Here is a 17738-nt window from a genome sequence, read left to right as displayed (position 1 = left end):
ACGGCAGAATTTGTAACAGTTTGGTACCATTTTTGACTGAATTACCTTATTTTTTGCTCCATAATGCGCACCTGACCTTAAGATGCATCTAGTTTTTATAGGAGGAAAACAAGAATAGAAATATATTCTCAGTGAAACAGTAGATGTATGATTTTTGTGTTTCATGCTGTGGCGAAAGATATGTGATTTGACGGTGAGTTTGGGGTAGCTCAATGCCAGAATCCTGAGAATCCATGTGGTTTCGTGCTTTGTAACCACTTTTTTGCGCCATTGCGGCTCCTCGAAACAGTGAATGTTTTTGTGTGTGTGCAGGCTGTAGCCCTGGACATGCTGTGTGATCTGATGGTAAATTTGGTGTGACCCAAATGCAAAAATCCTGAGGATCCATGGGCTTTTACCTCTCCCCTCCCTGGCAGCCTCCTTTATCTCTAGCGTCCTTTATCTCCCTCCCTGATCGCTTGCCAATCAGCTGCTTCCTTTAAACACTCCTTTCCCTCTTGTTTGCCTTGGTTTCTATTCCTTAGCTGGAGCAGTTTTTGCTCCTCCTTTTCTTCTAATTTCTCTCCTCATTACTTTAGTGTTCCTGTTTCCTTTTCTTGCAAGTTTGCTGTCTTTACCACTCCCCTCTCCCAGACAGCCTCCTTTATTGCTAGCGACCCATATCTCCCTCCTCGATCACTTGCCAATTAGAGGCTTTATTTCAACACCAACTTCCCTCTTTTCCCCCCTTTTTTAAAAAAGTATGATCTGCTTTTTGCCCCTGGGCAATTCAGCTCCAGGGACCACCATTTGCTCCATAAGATGCAAAGACATTCACCCTTACTTTTTTTTTTGGGGGGGGGGGGAGTGCATCTTATGGAGCGAAAAATACGGTATATTCCAATAGTTTTCTGGAAGTGGCTTTTACATGGTGGAAAAGCTCAAATATAATGCAGAAATTAACTGTTAGGGAATCATCAGGGAAACTGAATAAAGTGCAATGTGAATGCAGCCTTGTAAGTAATTCAACTTAAAATTAGTGAGACTTACTTCCACGTAAGCATGAGTCAGAGCAAGCTAAAAGGCTGAATTTTATGTTCATACTTACCCAGAAGTGTCTCTCAAGGTAATCAGTGATGGTTGCCTAGTTTAATATTTGGCTGAAATGGGACTTAGAGGTAATTAACTTGTGTTGGATAAGACACAGTCTCTTTTCAAACACAACAGCTTTCTTCTGAAAAAAAGAAAGAAAAAGAAAAAATGTCTTATTTCCATCTCCCTGTATATTCAGAAGCAATGTCCAAAGTCTATTTTTCTGGAAAAGAGTAAAGTAATTCAATTCAGTTTGTTCACCGAAGGCCAAAGAGGGCCACATCGTTCAGTATTTAGTGTTAGATTAATGGAGAGAAAGACAGGTAGTGAAATCTTGCAGAAATAGCATTTCCTCGCAGCTGGAAGTTTCCACTTCCCAGTTCTGCGTACTCTGAACAGTAGGTAATATATTTCTTGAGGACAGCAACATTGGAGGGCAGGGTGACCAAAAAGGTATTAAATCACCTATCATCCCACATCTGTACGAGAATGCCTCTTTTAGCCGAAACACCATCAGCAAATTGTAATGCACAGCAGGAAGTTAAAGGATTTTCTTGGAAGAAAAACAACATATTCCAATGTGCTATGATGTTCTCCACAGCATGATAGCACATCGGCAGCTGTCCAACCATTGCAAGAGATAGCAACAAGAAAATAATTCCGAAGACAGATTAGTTTGAACCAATTATTAGAACAGAGCTCTCAAATTGTCAAGCTGGGCTTTTCAGAATTTCTCAGGGGTAGATTCCTGGATTTCTAAGGGTGGATTGCCCACCCCCCCAAAAAAACTGGATGAAATATGTTACTAGTATCTTGTGAGCGCACTGCAGGCTGGGCTACAAAGTTTTATGATTATAAAGTCAAATAGGTTGGCTGATTCCCCACCTACCTCTTTTCCTCTGTATTAACTTGTGACAAGTTACTATTCATTGTATGAATGGATTGTATCAATTAATACCTAGTTCTTCTCTTGGTTTCTGCTAGCTCTTGGGTAGATTTGTCCTCTTCAACATTATACCAGCATGGTTACTGGAACACAGGTGCAGTGTGTGTATTTTTGGCTAAAATATGGGTAGCATATTATTATCCCCTTGTTTGAACTGAATAGGTGTTTTTTTTAAGGACAACGGTATCTTGGTTTAAGAACAGCTTAGTTTATGAACAATTTGGATTAAGAATGCTGCAAACCCAGAAGTAGGTGTTTTGGTTTGTGAACTTTACCTTGGAAGCAGAACATGTTCCGCTTCCAGTTGAGTGTGTTCCATTTGTAAATTGGGTCCCCCAAGCACACCTTGGTTTAAGAATGCTTTGGTTTAAGAACGGACTTCCGGAACGGATTAAGTTGGTAAACCAAGGTACCAATGTACTAAATTGATAACTTATTTATAGGCTCACTGTAACAGTTTTTAATGCTAGATTTATTTATTTTTTAAAATAATTTTTATTTGATTTTACAAATGTAGAATTATGACAAAACAAAATATACATCAATATTTAGAGATTTTTCTGAATCTCCAGACTTTCCACCTTCCCCTCCATGGGTCCTATTGTCAACCTTTTCAACTGCATATTATTTCATAGTCCATATTTTATATCTTTCCATATTGTCCATTATATTTGCTACATTACAAGTGTTACTGCAATCCTGCTAATGTTCTCATCAGCTTCCAGTGATCTCCTAAATAAATTATAATTCCCCCCCCATTCTTTATTGAAGTTTTTGTCTTCTTGATTCTTGAGCTTTCCGGTCAGTTTTGCCATTTCGGCACAGCCCATCAGCTTGGTTTGCCATTCCTCTCGGGTAGGGACCGTATCTTCTTTCCACCTCTGGGCTAGTAGCATCCGCTCGGCTGTTGTCGCACACATAAAAAGTATTTTCTACTCCTTTGGGATAGTGGTACCTACAATTCCTAATAAAAATGCTTCTGGGTTTTGTTTTGTTTTAAAATAAAGGTTATTTTAAACATTTTTTTCCATTTCATTATATATCATTTTCCAAAATGCTTTTATTACCTTACATGACCACCACATATGGTCAAAGGTACTTCTTCTTTTTTACATTTCCAGCAGGTATTTGTACTTGTCTTACACATTTTTGCTAACTTACTAGGAGTCAAATACCACTGGTTGGTACATCATTTTCATATAGTTTTCTTTCAGTGCACAACATGCCAAGATAATGCAAGATTTTTAATATTGTTTTCTTGCCAACTGATAACAATGAACCTGGGAAGCTGCCTTATACCAATTGGTCCACCTAGCTTAGTATCATTTACCCTGGCTAGCAATGGCTCTCCAGAGTTTCAGTCAAGGATGCTTTCCTCAGCCCTTCCTGGAGATGGATTAAACCAGGGAACTACTGAAGGCAAGCTATCTGCTCTAACAGAGCTCAAGCTCTTCCTCCTAGAGTTGCTTGTTTTTGTATGAAGTTTTGAGCTGGTTTGGACTTCTTTGGGGATGGAAAAGTGGGGCACATATACAAATGATGATAATATGCTATTTCAGTCCATTATTCCTGAGGCTGTCTTTAAAAATGGTTCAGAAACTGTCATTGGAACTGGAACTGTCATTTTGATCATATTATATCAGTACTTTACTGGCTGCGTTGGTACCCAGTCCATTTCCAGGCTCAGTTTGAAGTGGTGTTTCGAACCTAGAGAACCTTCAATGGCCTTGTAGTTACCTGCCTCCTCCAGCACGTACCTGCCGAAGCCCTAAAGTCATTTTGAGGAGGCCCTGCTCTGGGTGCCACCACCAAGTTGTGGTGTAATGGGTTTGGGCTTGAGAGACTCAAGTTCAAATCCCTAAAAAAGGGGGTAAAGGACTCCTGACAGATAAGTCCAGTCACGAACGACTCTGGGGTTGTGGCTGTCATCTCACTTTGCTGGCTGAGGGAGCTAAAGTTTGTCCGCAGAGAGTTTTTCTGGGTCATGTGGCCAGCATGACTAAGCCGCTTCTTGCGAAACCAGAGCAGCACACAAAAATGTCATTTACCTTCCCACCAGAGTGGTACCTATTTATCTACTTGCATTTTTTGGCATGCTTTCGAACTGCTATGTTGGCAGGAGCAGGTACCGAGCAATGGGAGCTCACCCTGTCATGGGGATTCGAACCGCCGACCTTCTGATTGGCAAGCCCAAGAGGCTCAGTGGTTTAGACCACAGCGCTAATCCCTACTTAGCCACAAAGCTCACTGAGTGACATTAGGCAAGTCCCTAAGTCTCAGCCTAAACTAATCCCACGAGGTTGGTGAGTACAAAATTCATGGCAGGGATGGGGGGGAGGGACGCATCAAGGTCTTTAGAAGAGAGGTATAAGTGTAATTAAAAACCATTAGAAATGAAGTGAGGCTAGTGGCTACCAAGGTGAAAACCTTTGTCACGCTTCTCTGTGGTCTTTTTACCACCAGGTGAAAAAAACTTTTTTTTTATTTACCCAACTTTTTTTTTTTTTTAAAAAATGCATTTTAAGCTAATTTCATTGTGCCTTATTGTGGCTTTAATCAAAGCTGCCAACTGTTTATGTTCTCTCTATTATAAGGAAATTTCCCAGCTCCCTCTCTCTTTGTGATTGCTTATTGTAGATTTTAATTATTCTGTATTGTATGTTTAAGGTTATCTTGTTTGTGAACCACCCGGGGAATCATTGCTGGTGATGGAATACTGTGAAGGGTTTGATCTCAGGAATTTGCTTCTGTGAATAGGATTGAGGGGGTAGTCATTACTTCATCCTCCTTCCTACGCCAGAAAAAGAAACCTCTCCATATTTTAAATTGCAAACCAATTTGTGCAGGTTCTTACATTTTGCTTCCCCCACCAGCAACTTTCAGAAGCAGCATGCTCAACAACTTAACTTGTGGCAGCTAACCATGCAGTTCAGCCTGTTGGCCAGTTTAAAGCTCCCTATTTTAAAAAAAGCATAATATTTCCACCCTCCGAATAAATCTCACCGAAATGTTTTCAGGTTTTCAGGAAGAGAGAATGTGGCCGTTTGACTTTGCCCAATGGGTGGCACATCCCAAAATTATTGCAGGAGGCTCCATTTCCAAAGATTGAATCAGATCGCAGGGAAGGGGCTATTTCCCCCGCTCTCGGCATCAAAGCAGGAGTCAATCCTGAGAGCCGAGTGTTAACAGAGTGATACCAGCTATCAAAGGCAATCTCTGCAGACAAAGATAAATCCAATCTGGGAAGGGTCCTCTGAGCCACTGCCAAAGAAGATGGCAACAAATGTATCCTTAATTGAGTTTTCAGCAACTTGCGCAGCTGAGGTTCCTTACTGTAGTGAAAAGAGTTTGCCTCCCTCCTGTTTCCTGACTCCAGGCAACAGCAGACGATAAGGACAGGCCATTTTAATAATTTCCCTAAGAGGAGGAAACTGCTAACTGTCTGACGCTATGCTCACAAGCAAGCTGTCTCATCAGCTCATGCTGAAGCCTGTAATCTGATTTTCCTGGCAAAGATGGCATAGTGATGAGTAATCCTTATGGTTTTGACATGGGTCCATGCTCATGGGGGTATTTATCTATATTACCTTGGAATGGCCACACTAGTGACTTCCTCCATTTCAGTACCTACAATAAAAAGAGAAGCTGAGGGATAGCTCAGTCAGTAGAGCATGAGACACTGAATCTCATGGTTGTGGGTTTGAGTCCCACGTTGGGTGAAAGATTCCTGCACTGCAAGGAGTTGGACTAGTTGACCCTCATGGTCCCTTCCAATCTACAAGTCTATGATTCTGTGATTCTGAATTAAGGGGTGGTATCCAATGCTAGCCTTACTCAGAGTAGACCCATAGAGGTTAATGAGTGTGAGCAGTGCTTTCCCCCCCAAAAAATAAATAAAAATGTTTAGGGGTCCTCTCATTTTCCCACTCATATTGAAATACTGTCCCTCAATGAGGCCAAACTTAGATTCACAAAATGTTTAGGGGTATGTGTACCCCTCCGTACCCCCAGAAAAAAAGCACAGTGTGAGAGTAATTTAGGTTCATTAGGACTCACCCATTTTTGAATTATGGTGGTGGAGGAGACTCTTGAGAGTCCCATGGACTGCAAGAAGATCAAACCTACCCATTCTTAAGGAAATCAGCCCTGAGTGCTCACTGGAAGGACAGATCATGAAGCTGAGGCTCCAATACTTTGGCCACCTCATGAGAAGAGAAGACTCCCTGGAAAAGACCCTGATGTTGGGAAAGATGGAGGGCACAAGGAGAAGGGGACAACAGAGGATGAGATGGTTGGATAGTGTTATTGAAGCCACCAGCATGAGTTTGACTAAACTGCGGGAGGCAGTGGAAGACAGGAGTGCCTGGCGTGCTCTGGTCCATGGGGTCACAAAGAGTCGGACATGACTAAACGACTAAACAACAACAGGACTCACCCACAGCACAGATCTGGTTTTCTTCTTATCCCATGCTTTTTACGCATGGGTCCACATGGTCTTGCCTTTGCCCATCTGCTTTCACCCAGAAAACCCACTCTTTACCATCAAATCGGAACAAACAGCAATCTGTGGAAAACCCAATTGTCATTTGTTCCGATTCAGCACTAAACTGCAGGCTTCCCTGGGGGAAATCAGCAGGGCAAGCAGGGGTGTGGATAGGCTACTAAATGCATCTAATCTGAATAAAACCAGAATTGGCTGAAATGCAGAAACTGTTTTCTTAGGGCAAGTATTGAGATTTAAAAAGGCATAGCATTCATGCTGTCCAGATTTGAAACTGGTTGTTTCTCTTGTAAAATCTCACAGAAAGACAGCACCAATTCACATTTCATTGCACCGTCACCATCATCATTACAGAACTATCAGCAGACATGCCTCTGCTGCAAAAGGTTCCATAGACAATAATAGATAGGTCCTTGTCCCCAAGGAGTTTGCAGTCCACAAACAGACTGTGGGGGGGGGGATCAACAACATGGACAAGCAAGACTGAAGAGGATAAATGAGGGGAAATGGAACCGCATGTACTTAAAATGTGTTTGCCAAAACAGTAAATCAAAAATAACCCTGCCCCACTGTTGTCACATTGGCTATATGTATTGCACCATTTGTATGAAGCATTTCCATTGAGGTCTTAACAATATGTGTGAATGGGCCATGGCATGCAGCCATGCTTTTAGGGTGCACATGAAAGACTTACATGGATGAGTGTTTTAATAATGACCAACATAACAATTCTGAGACTACAGAAGTTGCCATTTGCACCGTCCTTTAGAAAAGAGGCAATGTGCATGCAGCCTGCAAAGTGAATGTTATGTTATGAAATAACACTGCAGAAAAGTAAGTACCCTAAAAGCTTTTGAATGTTGTGAATCATGGACTGTGAATGGCACACCTTTTGAAAAATAAAAATTCTTTCTTTCCTTTTAAAAGGTGGGTGCTGCTTCAGTTTGGCATAATATTTCCTTCATAAATTGTGATTAGGAGCAGGAACTCGGGGGAACTCAGTTCCGGGCCGGCACCTCTCAGGTGGGTATCTGCCATTCTAAGAGAACGAGAGAGGTGTTCATGGTGAATTCCAACACCTCTTTTTCTAGGAAAAGAGCACGGATTAGGAGCCCATTAATGCAATTAAACAAGGATCCATTTTGATGTGGGATAGCATCACATTGCTCTATTAGAGAAGCAAAGCTTAGTTTTCTCTGTACTTAAAAAAAGAAACAAGTGTTGAGAAGGATTGGCATATGTATCTATACCTGACAAGGACTTAGTGTTTGTAATAAGGCCAGGTAGGAATTCAAGCACTCACCCCGCTGCCCTGTGTTGCACAAAGATGCAATGATGGAAACAGCTGTACACCCCAACCCAAAGCCCTATGTGTGCTGTAATGCACACACAAGCCATAATCCCAAGAGCTACTTGAGGCATGCTTGAAGGCTTCCGCATGCCAAACCTTGGAACAGCAGATCCCCTGTGCCATATGTCAAACAGCTTTTTAAAAATCACATTTCAACAGTGATTTGATGTGCAATGTGAGAGGCTGCTGCTCAGGAAATACATGTCCAAAATCCCTCTTGCTGTGCACGCAACTATCTGTATTGCTCTTTTGAGTTTTCAATAATGCTACTGTGCCTGCCGATTGTGACAGTGTCACAAATGCCCAGTCCAAGTATTGAGGAAGTTGAGACAATGGGAAGGGAGCAATTAGGACCCAATAGAGGCAAGATGGGAGAAGATGGAACAGAAAGCCTGCTCAGGCAAGAATTACTATTGATGGAGACCTATCACACCAGAAGCCAAGGTTAACAATAAGGTAGAAGTAATTTTCATAGAGGTATTATAAACAGGGAAGACCAAAAGTAGGGACTGGTGAATCACAGCACTTGTGCAACTGTTCAATTGTGATTCTGTTCCATCCCATTTATACAGTGGTATGTACATTTAAAAAACAACAACCACCCATGTGCAATTCTAAATGTATGCACCCAAAACAAAAGCCATTACACCTGTTTACAAGGTGATCCAATACCCAAGGCCTGCTTTTTATTTGATAGATAATGACTGCTTGGAATAGATACAGAGTATGTCACAAAATATGCCCTGAGAGCAATGAGATGTGTTGATGTCCTATCCCTCCTAGGGGTATTGTTTTGGGGAAAAGATGGGTGCCTCCAAAGAAATTTGTGGCCCCATTTTCACTACCTGTGACACCACCCACCCGCTTTCTAGCCACTATGTTTATTGCCTGTTTATCCCCCCCCAAAAAAACACAAATGTGGAATTTGTTTGAGTCAGAATCTCAAAGGAGGACTACATTCCAATCTGAACATTAGTCAAAGAGGAGGAACTCTGATGCTGTGGCATGCCTAACCACAACACCTGGGTAAACCTATGCTCAGAATAAAGAGGTGAGCCAACTGCTGTTGCATTAAGAGGGCCACAGTGTCAGGCTTCAGGGAATCCTATACCTTGCACAGTGGCAGCCAAGAAGCAGATAAACAAGAAGAGTTCTTACCAAGTAGTTTATTTAATATACACAGAGGGAGACGAAGGAATGTGGTCTCTCTTAGATAATGGCATTGTTCCAAGTAAAGTCCCACCCCCTCAGTCTCTCCTATTCTACATCATCCCTGTGCCAGCTGATCTGTGATTTCTGCTTTCTGAGCTTTCTGTTCTACTACTCTCAAGGCACACCTGGTTCTGGAAGGGGCGGTGGTGGAATGCTCTCAAGAGACACTGAGTATGTTAGTTGTCTCCCTCCTAGTGATTCTTGTTCCTGTATTTGCCCCAATATTTTGCAGCTTCTCCCCTCTGCAGCCTCTGAACTATGCCCTTCTGCAAACCACTGTTCTGAATCTATACTGTCCTCCTCTTCTCCGGAAAGGTGCAGGAAGAGGAGGGGCAGTCCCCACAATTCCTCCTCAATCCAGTCCCTGATACACAACTTTAGTAATATTTAGAATAATAGATACTAAATCGGGGTGGTTAAACGCTGGCTCAAGGCGATCCATGTGCCCCCGAACACATTTTTCTGGCCAAACGAGATCCCACATATTTTGACAGTTGGTGGGGAATCAAATAGATAAAAAGGTTTTTGTGTGTGTGTGTGTGTGCGTTTTTTTAAAAAAGATTAGCCACCCCTGCATCTTTGTGTGAGAACCTTGGTTAAGGCAGGCATTGGTTTGCAGCCCTGTACCCCCACCTAGATAACAAAGAAGCCTTTTTATGCCTGCGCTCACTCATGGTGAGTTGTCTGCTCGTGGGTGGCTTGCTAGGTCACTACTTATGTAGGTTTGCTCTAAATAAAAATGGAGATGTGACCATCCACTGTTCCACTATATTAAGCTACTTCCATTGTTGAAAGCTCTTTGGAGTTTTTGTTTATTTCTTTACCTTGATTTACTTTTCCCTATATTACTTTCCAGGGAACGTAATGTGTATTACATTTTCTCATGAAGACTCATCAGATCTAGGATGGTGGCATACAGGAGCACTATATCAGACAGCTTTGCTTATATAAAGTTCAGAGCAGCAGAACTGAATCTTGCATAAATCCCTGCAGCCTTTCTTGCTGTGCAAGTTTATGTTAGGGTTAACAATGGAGCCATTTGTTGATCCTGCAGAATGTTCTAGAATGCCTTCAATCACTGCAGACCTGCCCACCCTAGACTATCTTACATAGGAGAACCTGGAAAAGGACAAAGTTCATGGTCAATGACTTTTTATGGCAAAGGTAAACAAAGAAGAAAAAAAGAAAAAGAGGTAAAGGTAAAGTCCAGTAAAAGGCGACTATGGGGTTCTGGCGCTCATCTCGTTTTTAGTCGGAGGGAACCGTTGTTTGTCCGCAAACAGCTTTCCGGGTCAAGCGGCCAGCAGGACTAAACCGTTTCTGGCACAATGGAACACCGTGACGGAAACTAGAGTGCATGGAAACACTGTTTACCTTCCTGCCACCTATTTTTTTACTTGCATGGGCGTGCTTCCAAACTGCTAGGTAGGCAGGAGCTGGGTCAGGAGCTCACCCCATTGTGCGGATTCAAACCGCCAACCTTCTGATTTTCATGCCCAAGAGGCTCAGTGGTTTAGACTACAGCGCCACCCACTATTTATAGCAGGGCTATTCAGAGGAGGTGATATGGGGCAGTGGCACTAGGGTCTCCAGTTGTCGATTAGTTGCCAGATAAACAACAAAATGCTGTATCTGTTTGCTTGTATGAAACCATAGACACTTTGTTCTTTGTGCAGGGGCACAGCAACGAACCACGTTCATTCACTTTTCCTCACTGTCTCCCACTTTACCTTGATTGTTTTAGAATTGCAGAGTTAAGAAGCTGGTTTCTAATAGCAACTATTGTTAAAGAGAAGCTGATTAGTTATAGATTTAGACTTAAGCAACTGTTGTCTACCCCTTAATCTGTGAGGTAATTGTATACCTGTCTATAAAGAAAATAACTAAGTGCAGACTTTGCCTTTTTATCTTCTTCCCCCAACCCTCATTCTGAGAAAAGGCCACAGAAGTACAGAGCTGAGGCTTCAGAAGTACCCTGGACAGCTCCCTGCAGGGTTTTGGCTGCCACATCCACAAGCGCAAAGGTTTGGTGTTGTTTCAGCTGCAGTCATCCTCAAACTGAGCCTTCAATAGGAGAGGTAACTCTATTCCAATTGCTAACTCTATCTTTGGTAAGTGGAGCCTCTTCAGTTGAATGGGCCCAGCTTGCTTTAGCAATGAATGACTCAGGAAGAGTAGAGGAGATTATGGTTCCACTAAGCCTTCTGAGAAGGGACGCGGGTGGCGCTGTGGGTAAAACCTCAGTGCCTAGGACTTGCCGATCGTATGGTCGGCGGTTCGAATCCCCGCGGCGGGGTGAGCTCCCGTCGTTCGGTCCCAGCTTCTGCCCACCTAGCAGTTCGAAAGCACTCTTAAGTGCAAGTAGATAAATAGGGACCGCTTTATAGAGGGAAGGTAAATGGCGTTTCCGTGTGCTGCGCTGGTGCGCCAGCTGCAGCTTCGTCACGCTGGCCATGTGACCTGGAAGTGTCTGCGGATGGCGCCAGCTCACGGCCTCTAGAGCAAGATGAGCACGCAACCCTAGAGTCGGACACGACTGGCCCGTACGGGCAGGGGTACCTTTACCTTTAAGCCTTCTGAGTGGAGAATGGCACACAACATCCCCAGGCCAGAAATATAATGGCACATTGGGCTCCTCTTGCGCAAATGCTTCTGATTGGATATGTATACCTGGGGCTGGTCCTGAGGCCAATTCCCCCTTGCACTCAGAATCTTCAACTTCATCTCCTGAGGAAGAAGAGTCTGATCTAGAGGGTCATGACACACACATATTGAGATGTTCTTCAAATATAATCTCAAATCAATCATGAAACACAGAAGAGGCAAAAGATCTAGTTCTCCCAAGGGGGTTTGGTGGCCTGCTTGAGAATTCCTGCTAGAGTTGCCCTAGTTTATAAAGGACCATCCTTTATTTGAAGGGCTGTCAGTTCCAAAGATAACCATCAGGAGAAAGAGCATGAACCTTGAAGTACCTGGTCAGCAGACTAAAAAGGCACATGGGTAATATGCAAACATAAAAATTAGCATAGGAAATGTTGTGCACATGTATTTCCTCTTTTGTCCTCTCTTCTATTGATGCATATCATCTTTTTGATGAGCATAGGTTGTTACCAAAATGCCTGTTCCTATGCTTTAGCAGCAGTTTGTGTAAATATGTTACAGTGAGTTATCTCCATGCTATGAATATGCATCTTATTGAGAGCCAGTGTGGTGTAGTGGTTAAGAGCGGTAGTCACATAATCTGGGGAACCGGGTTCGCGTCTCCGCTCCTCCACATGCAGCTGCTGGGTGACCTTGGGCTAGTCACACTTCTTTGAAGTCTCTCAGCCCCACTCACCTCACAGAGTGTTTGTTGTGGGGGAGGAAGGGAAAGGAGATTGTTAGCCGCTTTGAGACTCCTGAAGGGGAGTGAAAGGCGGGATATCAAATCCAAACTCTTCTTCTTCTTATTTGCTCATCAGCTTTTCTCTGCAGATGAGTTGCAAGGGAGAAAATTAGACTAGGTGAATCTATTCTTATCCAGTCAGTTGGCAACCCTAAATCCCATGCCAACACCATAAGGTATCTAGAGTCAGTAAGCATATAATCAAAGTCAATATTTTTGTTTCATTGTGTATCTCTATTCACTTACATTGAATCCCCATAATCTATATGTTAAAACAAAACAAATTTTAAATGCTCCCTCCTCGGCTTAATGCAACAGCTGCATTACTGCTGCTAATTAAATACAACTGAAAAAACTTCATTCATAAACACTGAATCTGAAGAACTTTAATCCTGCAAATGAAAACACTGAAATATTTTCCTAAGCAGCGAAGTATAAATCCTGAAAGCCATCTAGAAACTTCCATTGCTCCTTCTATTTATCTTGCACACAAAAACTGTTTTGCCTTCAGTACATGACTACAGGGTGGGGTGATAATTGCAGCAGTTACAGTTTGACTAACTTCCTAACCTTTTGGTGAATGTTCAATTAAATTTTATTGTGTAGCAGTTAACAGCAGCTATCATGCTATAAAGTTCTCCTTGAGACATATTAAATAGCCCACAGTTGACTTTTCAACTGTCTGTCATCAAAACTGCAGCTATACCAACATTTCCCAAAGTTTTGATACCTGGGGTGTAATGATGATGATGATGAAAATGCAATTCAGCATTGAATTAAAACTATATACGTATATAAAATTTACAGTGGTACCTGGGGTTAAGTACTTAATTCCTTCCAGAGGTCCATTCTTAACCTGAAACTGTTCTTAACCTGAAGCACCACTTTAGCTAATGGGGCCTCCTGCTGCTGCTGCGCTGCCACTGCATGATTTCTGTTCTCATCCTGAAAGCAAAGTTCTTAACCCGAGGTAATGTTTCTGGGTTAGTGGAGTCTGTAACCTGAAGCGTATGTAACCTGAAGCGTATGTAACCTGAGGTACCACTGTATTTAGAATGAACCAATAACTGCAATAAAATCAGCATAGCACCATCCCTTTAATTGAAAGCAGTCAATCCCAAAAGCTCATTGGAACAAGAAAATTGTGACCTGCCAGTGAAGGGACTGCAAGGTAGGAGCAAGTCCAGCTTTTCTGGGGAGGAAGTTCCAAAGTCTGGGAGCTGCCACCAAGAAGGCCTGTCCTGTCCCCAGCATGTATGCCCGTGAGGGTGGCAGGTCTGAGGGAAGGCCCTCCCCTGAAGATCTCAAATCCCAGGCAGCTTCATATGAGGGGGTATTATCTTTCAGATAACTTGGACCTGGGCTGTGTAGGGCTTTATAGGTGATGACGAGCATTTTGCAAGGAAGTGGTTTGTTCCCTATAAACAGCTGCTTAAAGGTAAAGGTAAAGGTACCCCTGCCCGTACGGGCCAGTCGTGTCTGACTCTAGGGTTGTGCGCTCATCTCACTCTAGAGGCTGTGAGCCGGCGCCACTTCCGGGTCACGTGGCCAGCATGACAAGCTGCATCTGGCGAGCCAGCACCAGCGCATCACACAGAAACACCGTTTACCTTCCCACTATAAAACAGTACCTATTTATCTACTTGCACTTTAAGGGTGCTTTTGAACTGCTAGGTGGGCAGGAGCTGGGACCGAACGACGGGAGCTCACCCCGCCGCGGGGATTCGAACCGCCGACCATGCGATCGGCAAGTCCTAGGCGCTGAGGTTTTACCCACAGTGCCACCCGCGTCCCTCAAACAGCTGCTTAAGCAGACCTAATTCTGGATTCTATGCATATTTATACATTAATGTGTAAGTGTATAAATGTATATGCATATTTATACATTATATCCTTTGCTTAATGAGACCAGCACTTTGCACTGTGCATGGAAACAGACAGGTAAGTAGGGCAGCCAGTGTAGCAAGGGAGGTGCTGTAACCTTCCAGTAGTCCCAACAGTTAACTTCATCCCCAGAAACGCACTCCTTCATTGTCTCCTGAGGCAGATGGGTGCCAACCAAAGTAGACCCATTGAAATCAATTGGATTTAAGTTAGGGGCAGGGGTTGCCATGGCTGGGCATTTTCCAAGGCTACATCCCAGGGCTCAGATCACTGACTCCCTGACTTGTCTACAGTACGGAAATAAAATCCACATGCATTGCTCCACCCAGTTTTGCCTCTGTCCCCACCCACCCATGTCATGTGACACTGAGAAAGTTGTCCAGAAGGCAAGTTCAAGGTCTTTGAACTGAAAGAACATTCCCTACCCCAATATCTTCTCTTCTTCTTTGGCAATCACTCGTAGCTGAGTAAGATTGTAAAGGAAGGCAGACTATGTTTAGGGCACCTTTTCTAGCCCCTCCCCCTTTTGGGGTGAGCAGAGTGGATCTTAAGTAGGGTTGCTCAGTCATGGATACAGCTGCTCAGCTGCCTCATTCCTTGAGTCAGAGCGACTGAATCTGTATCCACTACCCATGTGCTGGTTCATGACTAGGGGCTTCCAGATTTCACAGCCCTGCCCCTGTTACCATTTGCCAATCACCATGGGACAATTGGGGGTTTGAGTCTGGGATGGGTTTTTGGAAGATGTCTGTGCGTGAATTTGTTTTATGTGTGTAGATCAGTGCACGCTGACCAATGCACAGTTTTCGCAGTAAGACTCTATTCCGATGGCATGAGTATCACGATGACCAATATATTCTGATCTGCTGCAGCCTTCACAGCCGTTGTAACATACCACTTGTTAACATCTGCCTGTTCTGCCGTTGAGGACTTCTTGGATCATTCTTTGTCTAGCTCCTCCCCTTTGAACTTACTGCCTTGGGTGACCCTGCTGGGAGTATGAAACTCCTGGCGGCTTCATTCACAAGGATCATAGGAACGTGCAAGCCCACTCACACTGTAATCTCCATGTTGTGAAAGTTAGCATCAACATTTCTACCCAGAACTCAATGTAACTGAATGGTGAAAAGCCTTGAGGGACACTTGCATAATCTAAAGTCAAAACCTGTTTCATCCCAAAGAACCTGGGTTCAATACCATGCTTGTCAAGGATAACAGCATATAATAGAACTGGATGCATAGCTACTGTTGGCTTGTTCCAAAAGTTAAGTGCAGAGTTCAAGCTGCTCACCTTTAATTCCCTCCTACTAAAAACTTACTGAACCCTAAACAACCTTCGCTGTGGCTGTTTGCCATTTTTCATTAAGCAAAGGATATACAGGTACACATCAGTCAAACACAATACAGTATTTATGTCAAGCTGGCGTGTCACTCTAGTTTAGGTCTGCACGGCAGCTGAAGTGACAAGTTATGTCTATCCACTGGAATGCAGTCATGTAATTTCTCAGGAACACATGTCACCACAGTATAAATTAGCTGTGCTTTTCCTAGCTGAAAATAAGTCAAAATCATTTCGCATTTTCTGTAGGACTGGAGCTGTCTGCCAGTGGTGCAGAGCGCATGGGGAACAGGTACACAAAGTTGGCTGATTTATGAGACACCACTTGTCAGTCTTGTTTTCCGTATAACAAGCAGCAAGATGAAATGATAGAAAGAAGCATGATGGGAAAAGTTTAGTCTTACAAAAAGTTGTGTCAACACTGGAAGCAGATTTCATATTAGTACTGAACAGACACACACACACACACACACACACACACACATTCAGGCTAATATCTGAGATTTAAATAAAGAAGTGAATAGATTTTCCCCAGCGAGTGTCAGAACAAAAATGGAATTATAACTCTATAAAGGTGTACTGCATAAATACAATCATTATGAAATGGTCTATCATTGATACCAGTAGTTCAGCAGTAGTCAATGTAGCACCCTCCAGGTATTGTTAAGCTACAACTCCCAATGCTTCACAATGTCCATTCTTCACTTGGCATTACCTACATTAGGGATGTGGGTGGCACTCTGGTCTAAACCACTGAGCCTCTTGGGCTTGCTGATCGAAAGGCTGGCACGGTTCGAATCCCCTGACGGAGTAAGTTCCCATTGCTCTCGCAGCTCCTGCCAACCTAGCAGTTCGAAAGCACACCAATGCGAGTAGATAAATAGGTACCACTGTGGTGGGAAGGTAAACGGCGTTTTGGTGTGCTCTGGCTTCCATCACAGTGCTCTGATGTGCCATTCAACCCCACAAGAGTGACTCAAGAGAGCTATATATGCTATATAAATTATTATTTAGCTATGATGCTATAGTTGTGATGATATCAAGGGCTGGGCAGAGAAGGAGAAGTGGTGGAGACCGCCTCCCCATCCTGACCCTTTCAGGGAGGAGGAAAAGGAAGATAGTATAGATTTACAACAGGGATTTGAGGGAGGTAGCAGCTTAGAGGTAGTTGAGGGGAAAAGTTGGGAAATCATGGGAGAGCCAGAGCAACACCTGGCTGACATGTTGTCACTAGAAAGCATCCCAGACCCACCATCTCCCAGAATCTGGCAAGCCTTAAAAGTAGGAGAGCAAACAGCTTAAGACAGAGGGCACTTAGTGGCATCCATAGAGGAGATAATGAGGTTGGTGAATGAGGAAGTGGGTGGTGGAGATTTACTCAGGACAACACCATTAACCAAGAGGCTGGGTTCTATAGCCTCTCTCTGTAAAGACTGAAATAAAAAAGGACTGTATGAAACTTTTCCTTGTCTTTATACTATTCTGGGCAACCAGCCAGGATCTGCTGACAGCACCCTGACAGCAGGGAGCAGAGAGCAATAGCCATTCAAATTACATACCTTCAAACCTTTCTTGAGAAAGGAAATGTGGTTGTATGAATCCATCCCAAAGTCAGACATAAAGTTGATTATTTGATGGGTACAGGGTTGTGAATGTACATCTATTGGCCTAAACTTGATGGGTTACAAACTGGCAAACCTATCTAAAACTTTTCCCCAATAGTAAAAGTTAACATATCCCCCAAATAAAACTATTCATCACCTGTTATGGAGATCCATCTTGACAGGGCTGAGATGCAGTCTGACTGTCAACTGCTTTTGGCTTTACCAAGACTTAAAGCATAGCCTCTTTGTGACATCACATGTGACATCAGAATGGCATATTTGCATTCAACCTAGACTATCTCCATGCCAACAGCAATGGCCAGTAAACATCTGCAACCAAGTAACCATCAGCCTGACTAACCAGTGGTTTCTATCTAGATTATTGGATGTTTAAATTTTGCTCTCATAATCAAAGCCTGGAGAAGAGCTGTGTACATTCTGAAAA

The 17738-nt window shown here is 43.2% G+C and overlaps 1 long non-coding RNA gene across 1 annotated transcript; it reads right to left on the bottom strand.

Moving 5' to 3' along the window:
* Positions 1–9876: 9876 nt before the first annotated feature.
* On the bottom strand, positions 9877–17511 carry LOC128416904 (uncharacterized). Its single transcript, XR_008331345.1, has 2 exons — positions 17451–17511; positions 9877–10200 (listed from the first exon to the last, which is right to left on the bottom strand). It is a non-coding gene; the product is annotated as an uncharacterized LOC128416904 (long non-coding RNA).
* Between the last annotated feature and the right edge of the window lie 227 nt (positions 17512–17738).

The sequence above is a fragment of the Podarcis raffonei genome, chromosome 7 (genome assembly GCF_027172205.1).
Source record: "Podarcis raffonei isolate rPodRaf1 chromosome 7, rPodRaf1.pri, whole genome shotgun sequence".
In the NCBI taxonomy this organism is placed as follows: domain Eukaryota; kingdom Metazoa; phylum Chordata; class Lepidosauria; order Squamata; family Lacertidae; genus Podarcis; species Podarcis raffonei.
The sequence above is the reverse complement of the archived record's forward strand: the minus strand, read 5'-3'. Positions and strand labels throughout refer to the sequence as shown.